Source organism: Eptesicus fuscus, chromosome 5 (assembly GCF_027574615.1).
Source record: "Eptesicus fuscus isolate TK198812 chromosome 5, DD_ASM_mEF_20220401, whole genome shotgun sequence".
NCBI lineage: Eukaryota > Metazoa > Chordata > Mammalia > Chiroptera > Vespertilionidae > Eptesicus > Eptesicus fuscus.
Genome location: NC_072477.1, coordinates 107,945,278 through 107,962,149, shown reverse-complemented (window position 1 = coordinate 107,962,149; position 16,872 = coordinate 107,945,278). Strand labels below are relative to the sequence as shown.

The 16,872-nt window shown below is 46.7% G+C and overlaps 1 pseudogene; it reads left to right on the top strand.

Annotated features, from left to right (window-relative positions):
• The first annotated feature begins 2,698 nt into the window (after positions 1–2,698).
• LOC103300226 (integrin beta-1-binding protein 1-like) lies at positions 2,699–16,041 on the top strand (annotated as a pseudogene).
• The last annotated feature ends 831 nt before the right edge of the window (positions 16,042–16,872 follow it).

The following is a 16,872-nucleotide window of genomic DNA, read 5'->3' as shown; positions in this document are numbered from 1 at the left end:
AAATTAAGATACCTAAGAATAAACTTAACAAGGAGGTAAAAGACCTCTACTCAGAAAACTATAGGACATTGAAAAAAGAGATAGAGGAAGACATAAACAAATGGAAGAATATACTGTGTTCATGGATTGGTAGAATCAATATCATTAAAATTTCCATACTATCCAACCAATCTATAGATTCAATGCACTCCCCATTAAAATATTAACAGCATATTTCACAGACCTAGAACAAACTCTCCAAAAATTCATCTGGAATAAAAAAAGACCCTGAATAGCCACAGCAATCCTGAGAAACAAGAACAAAGTTGGAGGGATCACAATACCAGATTTCAAGCTCTATTACAAAGCCACTGTTCTCAAAATGGCGTGCTACAGGCACAAGAACAGACATATAGACCAATGGAACAGAACAGAGAGCCCAGAGATCGACCCAAGCCATTATGCTCAATTAATATTTGACAAAGGAGGCATGAACATACACAATGGAGTCAAGACAGTCTCTTAAACAAATGGTGTTGGGAAAATTGGTCAGGTACATGCAAAAAAATGAAACTAGACCACCAACTTACACCATACACAAAAATAAACTCAAAATGGATAAAGGACTTAAATGTAAGACGAGAAACCATAAAAATATTAGAAGAATCCATAGGCAGCAAAATATCAGACATATGTCATAGCAATATCTTTACCAATACAGCTCCTAGAGTAATGGAAACTAATGAGAAAATAAACAAATGGGACTACATCAAAATAAAAAGCTTCTGCACAGCAAAAGAAACCATCAACAAAACAACAAAAAAGCCCACTGTGTGAGAGAACATATTTGCCAATGTTATATCCGACAAAGGGTTAATCTCCAAAATTTATAGGGAACTCATACAACTTAACAAAAGGAAGATAAACAATCCAATCAAAAAATGGGCAAATGACCTAAATAGACACTTTTCAAAAGAGAACTAACAGAAGGACAAGAGACATGAAAACATGCTCAAAGTCACTAATCATGTGAGAGATGCAAATCAAAATGACAATGAGGTACCATCTCACACCTATCAGAATGGCTATCATCAACAAATCAACAAAAGACAAATGCTGGTGGGGATGTGGAGAAAAATGAACCCTTGTGAACTGCTGGCAGGAATGCAGACTGGTGCAGCCACTGTGGAAAACAGTATGGAGTTTCCTCAAAAAATTAAAAATGAAACTTCCATTTGACCCAGTAATCCCTCTTTTAGGAATATATCCCAAAAAATCAGAAACACCAATCAGAAAGTATATATACTAGTACACCCCTATGTTCATAGCAGCACAATTTACAATAGCTAAGATTTGGAAAAAACCTAAGTGCCCATAGGCAGATGGGTGGATTAAAAAACAGTGGTACAATGGAATACCACGCTGCAGTGAAAAAGAAGGAACTCTTATCGAAACAGCATGTGTTCTGGACCTGGAGAGCATTATGCTAATCGAAATAAGCCAGTCAGGGAAATACAAATATCACATGATCTCACTCATTTGTGGAATATAATGAACAACATAAACTGATGAACAAAAACAGATCCAGAGGCAGAGAAGCATCGAACAGACCATCCAACCTCAAAGGGAAAGCAGGGGAGTGGGTGGGAGTAAGAGAGCAACCAAAGGACTTGTATGCATGCATATAAGCATAACCCATGTCCACAGACAGTAGGGGGTGAGGGCATGTGCTGGGGGGTGGGGTGGCCCCAGAGAGGTTAATGGGGGGGGAGGGGGGGGAAGGAGACATATGTTATACTTTAAACAATAAAGAATTAAAAAAAATAAAAAGCTTCTGCACAGCAAAAGAAACCATCAACCAGATGAAGAGAGAGCTGACACATGGGAGAATGTACACTGAGTGGCCAGATTATTATGATCTCTGAACACATAATAATCTGGCCACTCAGTGTATATCCTATATAATAAAAGGCTAATATGCAAATTGTCCCCTCAACCAGGAGTTCAACCAGCAGGCAGGCCGGCCAACCACCCATGTTCCCTCCCCCTAGCCAGGCTGGCTGGACCCCACCCATGCACGAATTCATGCACCGGGCCTCTATATATATATATATTAGAGGCCCGGTGCATGAATATACTGAGTGGCCAGATTATTATGCATTCAGAGATCATAATAATCTGGCCACTCAGTGTATTTGCCAATGATACATTTGATAAGGGGTTAATTTCCAAAATATATAAGGAACTCATACAATTTAACACAAGAAAGAAAAGCAATACAATTAAAAAATGGGCAAAGGACCTAAATCCAAAGTGGGCATACAGATGGCTGAGAGACATATGAAAAAATGCTCAATGTCACTGATCATCAGAGAGATGCAAATGAAAATGACAATGAGTCATCACCTCACACTTGCCAGAATGGCTATCACAAACATGTGCAGACAAAGATGTGGAAAAAAGGGACCCTAGTATATACCTTGTGGGAATGCAAACTGGTGCAGCCACTGTGGAAAACAGTGTGTAGTTTCCTCAAAAAATTAAAAATGGAACTGCCATTTGACCCAGTAATCCCACTTCTAGGAATATAGCCTAAGAAACCCAAAACACGCGTGGCTGCCCCCGCGCGGGCTGCGAGGCGGTGGGTGTCCGACCGCAGACGACCCCAGGGATGGGCCAGCGGCTGAGAGGGGAGCTCCTCCGGACCACGCTGCAGTGAAACGTGTTTCGCAAAGGCAAATAGCGACACAGTAGTAGCAGCTCCCAAAGCAGCGAGATCAGTGCTAAGAGCAAGTCTGTAGACTCCAGCCTTGGGGCCTTTCTCGGTCCAGCCCTGTGGCCAGCCAAAGCTCAGGACAAAGCAACAGCAACCCGGACGCCTGTGCGGAATTCCAGTAAGATACGTCGGTGCCATTAGAAACTGAAACCCTCTGAAGGAGAAAGTCTTGAAGGGCCACTGGACCTGATAAATTACATCGATGTTGCCCAGCAAGATGGCCAGTTGCCTTTCGTTCCCCTAGAGGAAGAGTTTGTTATGGGAGTTCCCAAGTGTGGCACCCAAGGGTCCACATCGGGTCAGTAGGACGTGTTGCACAGGCACACCCGCTACCCGACCATCCGGATGGTGTGCTATGACGACGGCCTGGGGGCGGGGAACGCCTGCTGCTCTGAAGACCACCGATGCCAGCAGCGAGGAGGTCAGCCTGTGGGTGTACCAGTGCAGCAGCCTGGAACCAGCACAAGCCATCTGCAAGGCTCTGTCCACCGCTTTTGACTCCGTGTTGACAGCTGAGAAGGCAGGAGTCTGCCAGCGGAAGTCGGCGTCAGGGAAGGAAGGTTCGGCTGTTTCCTAAACTGGTTTTCAGTCTGCAGCGCTGAACTAGCATGCAAGTACGCAGTGACCCCTTGTTCTAGGTTTTCTGGGAAGAAAATGCAACGCATAAAACACCGGCCATTTGTTTTTCTATTAAAATGTGTCTTATTAAAAAAAAAAAAGAAAAGAAACCCAAAACACCAATCAGAAATGATATATGCACCCCCGTGTTCATAGCAGCACAATTTACAATAGCTAAGATTTGGAGACAGCCTAAATGCCCATCAGCAGATGAGTGGATAAAAAAGCTGTGGTACATTTACACAATGGAATACTATGAACCTGTAAAAAATAAGTATCTCTTACCCTTTGAGACAGCATGGAAGGAACTAGAGATTATTATGCTAAGCAAAATAAGCCAGTCAGGGAAATACAAATATCACATGATCTCACTTATATGTGGAATTTAATGATCAAAATATAACTGATTAATAAAATAGATCCAGAGGTATGGAAACATGGAACAGACACGAATCTCAAGGGAAGAAGGAAGGGGGGCCGCAAGAGATTAACCAAAGAACTTATATGCATACTAGAGGCCTGGGGGGTGGGGGGTGTCTCTCAGTCCAACCTGCACCCTCTCCAATCTGGGACCCCTTGGGGGATGTCCGACTGCCTGTAAACAGGCAGTCAGACATCCCTCTCACAATCCAGGACTGCTGTCTCCCAACTACTTGCCTGCCTGCCTTCCTGATTGCCCCTAACCGCTCTGCCTGGTCACCCCCTAACCACTCCCCTGCCAGCCTGATCGATGCCTAACTGCCCTCCCCTGACACCCCGGTCACCCCCAAATGCCCTCCCTTGCATATTCCCTCTTTATTAGATAGGGTTTTTTCTTTAGCATATTGGACAGTCCTAACTGGTTTGGCTCAGTGGATGGAGCATGGCCTGCAGAATCAAGGGTCCCAGGTTCGATTCTGGTCAAGGGCATGTACCTTGGTTGGGGGCACATACCCAGTGGGGAGTGTGCAGGAGGCAGCTGATCGATGTTTCTCTCTCATAGATGTTTCTAGCTCTCTATCCCTTCCCCTTCCTCTCTGTAAAAAATCAATAAAATATATATTATTTTAAAAAAACAAACATTTAAGATTCCTCCATATCTGCCTGGCTGGTGTGACTCAATGGTTGAGACCCCAGGCTGCCACCACTGGAAGGGGATCGAGCCCTGGCCAGGCTGAGATCCCTGCCCAGGCTGCCATCTCAGCCTGGCTGGGGATAGCCCGGTGGGGGTGCATGGCTCCAGCCCAGGCTGCCTTCACTGGCCTGAAGATAGCACGGTGGGGGTGCACCGCCCTCCCAGCCTGAGACCCCAGCCCAGGCTGCTGCCTCTGGCTGGGTGATCATGCAGTGGGGGTGCCCGGCCCTGCAGGCATGAGACCCCAGCCCAAGCTGTCCTCACAGCCAGGGGATCCTGCGGCTTGGGGGAGACTGAGACCCCCATCCCCAAGCCATCCCGGCTTGCCAGGGGATACTGCAGCTTGGGGGCGGCTGAGACCCCCGCCCCCAAGCCACCCCGGCTTGCCAGTGATCCTGCGGCTTGGGGGCGGCTGAGACCCCCGCCCCCAAACTGCCGCCACTTGCCAGCGATTCCACGGCTCAGGCTGGGCGCTGGTGCCTCCCAGGCGGACACCCTGGACTGCTGCTACTGGGCGGACTCTGCTGGGGCTAAGAGGACTGGGCGCCGCCATCTTGATCTTCTCAACGGCTGGATAGGTCACCCCGAGTCCTGCCCCCCAGCCTCCCGCCAGCCCAATCGTGGGCGTAGCAGAGTGATGGTTATTTGCATATTACCCTTTTATTAGGTAGGATATGCATTACCCATAGACACAGACAAAAAACAACCAGAAAACAAAACAAAAAACCCACCTCATACCTGTTAGAGTGGCTATTATCAACAAGACAAGTGTTGGAAAGGTTGTGGAGAAAAAGATACCCTCACTCACTGTTGGTGGGAATGTAAACTGGTACAGCCACCATAGGAAACATGGTGGTTCCTCAAAAAACTAAGAATAGAGGTGCCATATGGCCTATCAATTCCTCCTCTGGGAATCTACCAAAATTATTCGCAATGATATATTCACTGCAGCATTATTCACAGTGGCCAAGACCTAGAGACAGTCAAAGTGTCCTTCAATAAAGAATTGGATAAAGAAGATGTGGTACAGATATATTATGGAAAACTACTTAGCCATTAGAAAAGATGAAATAGAGCCATTTGTGACAACATGGATGGGCCTTGAGAATATTATGCTAAGTGAAATAAGTCAGTCAGAAAAAGCTAAGAGCCATATGATTTTATTCATGTGTGGGAAATAAAACTGAAACTCATAGACACAGACAACAGTACGGTGGATAGCCGAGGGAAAAGGGCAGATAGGGGGAGTAAAGAGTAAAGGGGGCCAAATATATGATGATGGAAGAGGATTTGACTTTGAGTAGTGGCACACAATGCAATATACAGATCATGTATCATAGAAATGTACGCTTGAGATCTATGTGATCTTATTAACCAACTAGAGGCCCGGTGAATGAAAATCATGCACTGGAGGGGGGTCCCTCAGGCCGGCCTGCCGCCCTCACAGTCTGGGAGCCCTCAGGGGCGGGAGGCGACCCAGGGATCAGGGGAAGGAGATGATGCCTCATCACACCTCTGCTGCTGCCACTGCCGGCAGGGCAAGCCTCAGCCGGCCCTAGTTACCTGAGCCTTGGGCAGCCCTGGGCGGCTGGGCAGCTGCCATCCGAGGCTTGCCTGCGCCTTGAGCTGGCCCTGGGCAGCTGGGGAGCTGAGGGGACTGGGAACTCCGGAGGCAGGTGTACGGAGCAGCCAGGCCCACCTGGGGGCAGACCTGGGCTTGCCACATGCCTGCCACCCCAGCAGGGCTGAGGGGACTGGGCACCGCCATCTTGTGGCTGTGGGTGCCACCATCTTTGAGGGCAGGGCAGTCAATTATCATATTCCCTCCTAATTGGCTGTGGGTGCCGCCATATTTGAGGGTGTGACAGTCAATTAGCATATTCCCTTCTTATTGGCTGTGAGCGACACCATCTTTGTGATGGTGTGAGGGTCTATTAGCATATTCCTCCTTTATTAGATAGGACTAGAGGCCCGGTGCACAAAATTTGTGCATGGGCAGGGGTATCCCTCAGCCCAGCAGGCACCCTCTCCAATCTGGGAACCCTCGAGGGATGTCCAACTGCCTGTTTAGGCCCTATTCAGGTGGGATTGGGCCTAAATGGACAGTTGGACATCACTCTCACAATCCAGGACTGCTGGCTCTCAACTTCTCACCTGCCTGCCTGCCTGATTGCCCCTAACCACTTCTGCCTGCCAGCCTGTTCACCCCCTAACCACTCCCCTACCAGACTGATCAATGCCTAACTGCTCCCCTGCCAGTCTGATTGCCCCCACTGCCCACTCCAGCCGGCCTGGTCACCCCTAATTGTCCTCCCCTGCCAGCCCGATTGCCCCTAACTGCCCTCCCCTGCTGGCCCAGTCACTCCTAACTGCCTTCCCCTGCGGGCCTCGACACCCCTAACTGTCCTCCCCTGTAGGCCCGGTCACCCCCAACTGCCCTTTCCTGCAGGCCTAGTCGCTCCCAACTGCCCCCCCCTTGCTGGCCTGATCACCCACAACTACCCTCCCCTGCTGGCCATTTTGTGGTGGCCATCTTGTGTCCACATGGGGGCAGCCATTTTGTGTGTTGGAGTGATGATCAATTTGCATATTACCTCTTTATTATATAGGATGTCATCCCAATAAATTTAATTTTAAAAACAGCCAGAAGAAAATAATACATTACATATAGGGGAACAACAATTAAAATGACTGCAAATTTCTCATCAGAAACCATGGAGGCCAGAGGGCAGTGGAACAGCATCTCTAAAGTTCTGAAATAAAAGACTGCCAACCCAGAATTCTCTATCTCATGAAAAAATATATTTTGAAACAAAAAAACACAACATTTTTAGATGTAGGGAAACTAAAATAATTTATTACCAGCATGCCAGCTCTATAAGAAATGCTAGAGGAAATTCTTGAGAAAGAAAAATGATACTAGAAAGAAACTTGGAACTAAAAGAAGAGAAATAAAAATGACAAATAATAGACTATTTTCAACTTCTTAAGTACTTTAAAATGTATATGACTATTGAAAGTAAAAATGATAACTTTGTTTAATGGATATTTCAATGCATATAGATATGCCACCTATAACAAGTACAACATAATGAGAGGAGGGAAAAGGGACCTGTATGGCTGCAGGTCCAGAGCCTGGCAACCCTTTCATACTGATACCTAGCATGACAAAAGAGAATGCTTTTGTTGCTGATGAAATCAATAAGAGTGTGTTTAAAATGTTCATCAAAGTCAACCTAAGGAATGCTGGTTGTTTGCTTTTTTAGTTATTGAAAATTCAGGTTTCTAAGAGTTAAAAGTTCAAATTACTTGGAAAGAAATTGTATGGCTTTGGTAATAGAAGGCATGGATTAGCACAATTTAAAACATAAAGAGGCCATCAAGAGTGCTAATGTTGCTAAAGGTGTGAAAGTGCTCAAAAAGCAACAACAACAGGCAATTGAAGAGGCAGGAGAAAAATATTGTTGATATGACTAAATGAAAAGCAGTTAGCTGATAACAGCATTTTGGAGGCGGTGATATGTGAAAAATTGAAGATGCTGCATGCTGATCTCAAAGACCCCCCTGGAACAAGTGCTAAAAGTGATTCCTTTAAGGCTAGTAGGGGGTGGTTCAATAAATTTAAGAAAAGAAGTATTTATTTATAGATTAAATAGTATATTAGATATGTACTGTATATAAGAAAGGTTAAAACATGGAATTATCCTGGCCAGTGTGGCTCAGTGGTTGAGCATCACGATGCCTATGAACTAGGAGGTCATGGTTCAATTCCCAGTCAGGGTACATGCCTGGGTTGTGGGCTTGATTCTCAGTAGGGGACGTGCAGGAGGCAGCAGATCAATGATTCTCTCTCATCATTGATGTTTCTCTCCCTTTCCCTTCCTCTCTGAAACCAGTAAAAATATTTTTTTAAAAATCACACACCCAAGAAAACCCAGGGAGTCATTTGGGGGTCTGGAACAGATTGATTCAACATACATTATTTTTAATGCGGAAAAATGATTCCGTTTTCAAATCAATCACTTATCAAACAGCCTTCTGGAATGAATTAAGTTTGAGAACCGAGGTTTCACTGTCTTTCACTTGAAGTGGTAAAATATTAACTCTAACTAGACCATAAAGAAATAGGTATATGTGTTATAATCTCTAAAAAAAACAACTTAAAAACTATACAAAAAATGTAGTAAACAAGCTAACAGAGAAATAAAAATGAAATACTGAAACAATATTCAAATGGTCCAAAAGAAGGCAGAAAAGGGGAAAGAGAGGATTGAAAAACAGAAGGGGATTCCTCTCGGAGGAGGAACCAAGATGGCGGCATAGTTAAACAACTAATCTGCTGCCTCACACAACAATTTCAAAAACACAACTAAAAGACAAAAACGTCTACCACCCAGAACCACGGGAAAGCTGGCTGAGTGGAAGATTTACAGCTGAGAAGAGAAAGGAGCACAATCGCTGAAAAGCTGAGGTACGGAGGCACGCGAATCGGGCCGGCAGCGGGCGGCTGGGTGCGCGGCTTTTCTTCAACCCGCAGGGAGACAAGCTCCCGATCACTCTGAAATCCAGTTTCTGGGGACACTCGGGGGACCCAGACACCTACGGGGAGAGGCTGGACTCTCGGCCATCGGGTCGGAAAGTGAGAGTGACTTTTTTGCAGTGGTGCGCCCAGCAATCATTGTTTACTGCGCTGGAGCGCGGGGCGCAGGGACTTGGAAACGTGGAAAGGCAGAGAGGGCTGAGGGCAGCCATCGCCGTTGGCCACGCCCCAGCCTAGTGACGCCCTGAGACCCCGCCCCGCCCTGAGGCCCCGCCCCGCACATTCTACAAACCCGCCCAGGCTCCACACAGCGGCTTTTGCATATAAATGGCCTGTTCTGTGGCAGCTTAACCAACTACAGCTCCAGACTGCTCCAAAACCGCCCAAGCAAAGGAGGAGAAAACTAGCCCTTGCTGTAGCTCCTGCTGGGGAACACACAGTACACAAGGGTACACCAAGAGTGTCCACCTCAAGTAACTGGGAGGCTGACCCGTTGAACCAATAGGACACCTAGTAGACAAAACTACCCTACCAACTCAGGGAAGCAGAGAATATGAGAAGGCAAGGAAACAGATCACAAACCAAAGAAATGGAGGAGAATAAGCGACTGGACATAGAGTTCAAAACCACGGTTATAAGGTTTTTCAAGAATTTCATGGAAAAGGCCGATAAATTCAATGAGACCCTTGAGGATATGAAAAAGGACCAACTAGAAATTAAACATACACTGACTGAGATAAAAAATATTATACAGAGACCCAAAAGCAGACTAGAGGATTGCAAGAATCAACTCAAAGATTTGGAATACAAAGAGGCCAAGGACACTCCTCCAGAGAAGCATGAAGTGAAGAGAATTCAGAAAGTTGAAGATAGTGTAAGAAGCCTCTGGGACAACTTCAAGCATACCAACATCAGAATTATGGGGGTACCAGAAGAAGAGAGAAAGCAAGATGCTGAAAACCTATTTGAAGAAATAATGAACGAAAACTTCCCCCACCTGATGAAAGAAATAGACTTACGAGTCCAGGAAGCACACAGAACCCCAAACAAAAGGGATCCAAAGAGGACCACACCAAGACACATCATAATTAAAATGCCAAGAGCAAAAGACAAAGAGAGAATCTTACAAGCAGCAAGAGAAAAACAGTTAGTTACCTACAAGGGAGCTCCCATACGATTATCAGCTAATTTCTCAACAGAAACCATGCAGGCCAGACGGGAGTGGCAAGAAATATTCAAAGTGATGAATAGCAGGAACCTACAACCAAGACTACTCTACCCAGCAAAGTTATCATTCAGAATTGAAGGGCAGATAAAGAGCTTCACAGATAAGAAAAAGCTAAAGGAGTTCATCACCACCAAACCAGTATTATATGAAATGCTGAAAGGTATTCTTTAAAAAGAGGAAAAAGAAGAAGAAAGATAAAAATTATGAACAACAATTACATATATATCAACAAGTGAATCTAAAAGTCAAGTGAATTAAAAATCTGAGGAACAGAATAAACTGGTGAACTTAATAGAATCAGAGGCATAGAATGGGAGTGGATTGATAATTCTCAGGGGGAAAGGGGTGTCTGTGTGGGGAGTATGGGAAGAGACTGGACAAAAATCATACACCTATGGATGAGGACAGCGGGGGGGGGGAGGTAAGGGAAGAGGGGGGTAGGAACTGGGTGGGGGGGAGATATGTGGGGAAAAAGGAGAAACAATTGTAATCTGAACAATAAAGATTCATTAAATAAAAAAAAAAAAAGAAAGAAAAACAGAAGGGCCAAACTAAAACCAAACAATAAAATGGTAGACCTACATCCAACCATACTGATAAATACATTAAATGTAAATGATTTAAACACACCAACTAGAAGACAGACTGTTAGATCAGATTTAAAAACATAAGAACACCCTCACCCAAAAAAGATAAGACACAAATACTAGTACATGCTGTCTCTAAGAAACTAACTTTAAATATGATGATATAGATAGGTTAATAGGATGAAAGGAATAGACCATAAAACATTTTTAAAAGCTGGAAAAGCTATATTAATATTAAGCAAAGTAGACTCCTGAAGACAAAAACTTATTAAGAATATTCCATAATGATAAAGAAACCAATTCACTTAAAAAACATAACAATCCTAAATGTGTACGCACCAAAGAATAAAACTTCAAAATACATGAAGCAAAAGAACTTATAGAACTAAGGTGAATAGACAAATCCAATTATACTATACACTTTAACACTCATATCTCATTAACTGATAGAAAAGTAGAGAAAAAATCAGGAAGGATATAGAAGACTTGAAGAATACTATCAATAAATTACTCTAACTGACATTAATAAAACATCCCACCAACAAGAGCAGAATGCACATTCTTTTCAAGTTGCTCATGGATCATTCAATATAGTCCATATTCTGGGTCATAACACAAACCTCAACAAATGTAAAAGAATTGAAATTATACAAAGTATATTCTCTGACCATAGTAGAATTAAACTAGAAATGAATAACAAAAACATATCTAGAAAATTTGCCAATTATTAGAAATTAAGCAACCCACTTCTAAATAAACCATGGGTCAAAGACCTAGGGGCTGCCATGCCAGCCCAGGAAGTTTGGTCTAGGAGCCCACACTCTTAACCACAGGCCATGTGACCTCTCACAGTTTTTCAGGGCCTTGAATGCTAGGCTGAGGAATTTGGAATTTGCACTGTATTTAATAGCATTTAAGGATTTTCACACTTAAGGTGCATATTTGCAGATAGTTTGAGTTGGGTGTGGTTTGGAGTGGGGAGGAGTAGGAAAAATTTGCATTCTGTTCCACCTCTGTGGTGAAATTAAAGAATTTGGATTTTTCCAGATTTCTGAATTGAGACATTTTAGAAGCAGGGCCCACCCTTCCATTTTCACAGCATTTATTGTCACAGTTTTTTGGGGGCGGGGGGTTCTACACATATTAGGTGAACTGGCAGCTCCAGAGGAAGGTGCATCCCCTATCATGCAGGGGACTTTCTGAGGACAAAGCCCTTTAAGTCCATAAGAATGGGGGGTTTCCCAGGGTTTAACTAGCTTGTGGGTCTGGACAAGTTAGTAATCTCTCCATGTCTGTATCTCATCTGAACAATGGGGATGGATATACTAGTTATTAGTTCCAAGAGATCAGCCTATGACCTTGGGCTGAGCTGCCTGGAGGAAATCCTGGTGGAGAATGGGAAGTGCTGGCTCCCGGTAACTGCTGTGGGACCCTGGCTGGCTGGGACGGGGAAAGGGATCTCTAGTACACAGTGAGACTTGGAGGAAGGCCTTGGCAGGACAAGAAGTGGGACTCTTAACTCCATGGGACTGGGAGGAGGGGCAAGGTAGGGCACATAAAACATCCTTTGCAGAGACTTTGATCAACAGCCATGACAAGGCGACTGTGTTCTCTTTGAATCAGCAGAGATCAGTCCTCCTTATCTCAGCCTCTCTGTGCTGTGGTGTCATGTGCTGCTGCTGCTCTCCTAGAAGACCTGCCTGCCTCCCCTGGCTTTCTGTCTACACCCAGGATAAGGGCAATTAGCAGAGCCTCCCACTTTCTGGCCAGACCCTAGAAGGGAGGAGATGGGAAAAGAACTGCTATGCCACAGTAAATATGGGCTCCCATGACTCACTTTTGTAAGGGATCCCCCTCACCTGGGCATTTCTCTTTTCTTCAAAGCCTGGCTTTGAAACATCACATTTTGCTGAGATTTAAAGATATTGGGCCAGGAGGCAGGAGACTGGTTCTAGTTACAGGTCTTCCTTTGATTTGCTGTGTGACCATTAGCAAGTTACTGCCCCCTCTGGAGCTTAATTTATCTATGAAGTAGAGTTGCTGTAAATGTTTTTTCAGGGCTCAGTTTAAAACTCTGTGACCAAGACCAGCCTGTGGCCAGGGTCAGGGGTCAGAGTAGGTTCAGGCTGTAAAATAGTTTTCCGCATGTCTGTCACAGAAGAACTGCCCAGACCCGGAATGGCTGGATCTTGGCCAAATGTTTTACTGCACAATCCCATTAGTGGAAAGAGCTGCTTTGCCAGTAAAGCAGCTTCCTGAGTCTGTGAGCAATGCCCATGAGGGGCAAGAAGAATCCTATGGCAGCACTGTCCCCAGCTTGCTCAAGGATGGCAAAAAGCAGACACTTGCAGGGTTGCTCTATCCCCAGAAGGCTGAAGAAAGAAGAGGATGGGGCATAAAGCATGCAAGAAGAGGATTAGGGGTTGAGGTTGGAGTAGGGTGGGGGAAAGAATGTCCAGGACCTTCTTCTGGGGGTGTTGTGTGCTTATGACTATACAGGGATGGGGAGTGCAGGGTAGGATCAGAAAGCTTCTTCTGCCCTACCCCGCTGGTCAAGTGAAAGAGTTGCAGACACAGAAGTAAGGTTGTTCTCTCATGCCTTGTTCCCCACGCAGGTCCCAAAGATGAGGGCAGAGGACACAGGAGTCTCGCTCCTCCTGGCAGACCCCTGAGCTAACACTGCTTTCAGGCATCAGCCAGCTGCTTCCTTTCGAGAATCCCAGTGATAAGGTTCTTTCTTGTATTTAGTCTCCAGAACAATCATGGGCCACAGCCAGCACTCCCAGTGTCTCCCAGGGTCTGGAGGATAGAATAGTTCCAGAAAAGAGAAACAACAGGGAATGAGGTGGGAAAAAATATTTCTAGTCGCCTTGCTTCTACCAAGTGCTTGCATGTGTCAGGCCGAATCTGGAACCTTCTCTCTGCCCAAAACTGTAGAGTATCAGTACTGATCTTCCGCCTCCTCCGTTACCCCTTCCCCAAGATCTGACTCAGTGTGTGCCCTCCTGTCACTCCATGCACCTGGAGTCCTCCTGCTCTTCCCAGTCCTCATGAACTTTGCCCTCAGGAAGTCCCCAAGGTCAGTATCCCACCCCTTCTTGGCCTCCTCAGCAGGGGCTGTCTCTGAAGGGAACCATCTCTGAACAATTGCCATGACTATGGGGCCTAGGGTGGCCATCCCTGCATCCTGCCCAGATATTTACACCTGTGGGTGTGGCTGTGTTTGTGTGTACACATGCATACACACATGTGTGTATTTCATAGTGCACAGTACAAGTTTGCATAGAAGTGAGCTGTTCTGAATTGATCTATGCTGTGTTTGGGGAAGCACATACATGTGCATATGCTGTACTATCCTATATAATAAAGAGGTGATATGCAAACTGACCATCACTCCAACACATAACATAGCTGTCCCCATGTGGTCAAAGATGGCCACCGCCATGTGGACACAAGATGGCCACCACAAGATGGCCAGCAGGGGAGGGCAGTTGTGGGCAATCAAGCCAGCAGGCGAGGGCAGTTGGGAGGGACCAGACCTGCAAAGGAGGGCAGTTGTGGGCGATCAGGCCTGCAGGGGAGGGCAATTGGGGAGGACCAGGCCAGCAGGGGAGAGCAGTTAGGGCCAACCAGGCCGGCAGGGGAGGGAAGTTAGGGGCAACCAGGCCAAAAGGAGAGAGCAGTTGGGAGCAACCAGGTCTGCAGGGGAGGGCAGTTGGGGGGGGACCAGGCCTGGGGGGGAGGGCAGTTGGGGGGACCAGGCCTGCAGGGGAGGGCAGTTGTGGGCAATCAAGCCAGCAGGGGAGGGCAGTTAGGGGTGACCAGGCCTGCAGGGGAGGGCAGTTGGGGGGGACCAGGCTAGAAAGGGAGGGCAATTAGGGGTGACCAGGCCAGCAGGGGAGGGCAGTTAAGGATGTCCAGGCCAGCAGGGGAGGGCAGTTAGGGGTGACCAGGCTAGAAAGGGAGGGCAATTAGGGGTGACCAGGCCTGCAGGGGAGGACAGTTAGGGGTGACCAGGCTTGCAGAGGAGGGCAGTTAGGGGTGACCAGGCTGGCAAGGGAGGATAGTTAAGGGTGACTGGGCCAACAGGCAAGGGCAGTTGGAGGTGACCAGGCCTGCAGGGGAGGACAGTTAGGGGTGACCAGACCTGCATGGAAGGGCAGTTGGGAGCAACCAGGCTGGCAGGGGAGGGTGGTTAAGGGTGACCAGGCCGGCAGGAGAGGGTGGTTAGGGGCAATCAAGTCAGCAGGGGAGAAGTGAGGCCTCTATCAGGCTGGCAGGGGAGTGGTTAGGAGGTTATCAAGCTGGTAGGCAGAAGTGGTTAGGGCAAATCAGGCAGGCAGGCAGGCAGGCAGGCAAGCAGTTGGGAGCCAGCAGTCCTGGATTGTGAGAGTGATGTCCAACTGCCTGTGTAAGCCCGATCCCAGTGATGTCCAACTGCCTGTGTAGGAGTGGGATCGGGTCTACATAGGCAGTCAGACATCCCTCGAGGGGGTCCCAGATTGGAGAGGGTGCAGGCTGGGCTGAGGGACACACACCTCCCGTGCACAAATTTCATGCACCAGGCCTCTAGTGTGTTATATATTATACTAGTGGCCCGGTGCACAAAATTCATGCACCAGGCCTCTAGTGTGTTATATATTATACTAGTGGCCCAGTGCACAAAATTCATGCATGAGGATGGGTGGGGGGTCCCTCAGCCTCACCTGCACCCTCTCCAATCTGGGATCCCTCTTGCAATCCAGAACCACTGGCTCCTAAGCACTCACCTGCATGCCTGCCTGATGCCCCCAACTGCTCCCCTGCCAGCCTGATGGCCCTAACTGCTCTCCCCTCCATGTCTAATCCCGCTAACTGCCTATCTGCTGTCCCCTCCTGGCCTGATCCCCCTAACTGCCTATCTGCACTCCTCTCCTTGCCTAAACCCCCTAACTGCCTATGTGCTCTCCCTTCCTCTCCACACCTTCAGACCCTGGAGCAGGAGTGCTGAGAGCTCTCTGCCAAGGCCCCACCCCTGTCCTGACACCCCCCTCCGGGCCGGGCGGTATGGAGGGCCTGTGCGCGCTTCCGCTGGGGGGGCCACCACAGCCCATCCTGATGCCCCCCTCCAGTCTCATGTCCCGGCGCAAGTCCTCGCCCCAGTGCGTGCGCACCTTTGACCACCAGCTCCTGTGCGTGCGCACCTTTGACCAGTCGTGACTGGGACACCATTAGGACCAATTAGCGTATTACCTCTTTAGATAGATAGATGATAGATAGATAGATGATAGATAGATAGATAGATAGATAGATAGATAGATAGATAGATGATAGATAGATAGATGATAGATAGATAGATGATAGATAGATAGATAGATAGATAGATGATAGATAGATAGATAGATAGATGATAGATAGATAGATGATAGATAGATAGATAGATAGATAGATAGATAGATAGATGATAGATAGATAGATAGATAGATAGATAGATAGATAGATAGATGATAGATAGATAGATGATAGATAGATAGATGATAGATAGATAGATAGATAGATAGATAGATAGATAGATAGATGATAGATAGATAGATAGATAGATATGTGTTTATATGCACATTGGTGGGGTGCTGCTGTTTCTGTGGGTCTGAATCTGTTTAAAAATGAACACTGAAACATGTGGTCCTGCATTTAGGAGTTCTTGTGTACTCCTAAATGTGAGGGATGTTATGTGTCAATATGGAATTTTAACGTAGGAGAATGAGTGACGGCGTATGAGCACTGTGCAGAGATACCCGTGCCCGAGGCAATTTGGGATGGGTGCTGGGAGCTCTTGAGTACCTTGGCCACTTGTTCTGCATCTGAAGGAGCCTCCTGCTGGCTCTGGCCTTGCTGCCTCATCTGCATTGGAGGGTCAAATGAGGGCCCTTGACCAAACAGCCATCTGGGGTCAAGGGTCAGCAGCAGCCTCAGGGATCACAGTTGTACTAGTTGTCCTCACCGTCTGGCCCAGGAGGCCACAGCAGGTGAAAGGGGCTGCCTGAAGCTGGA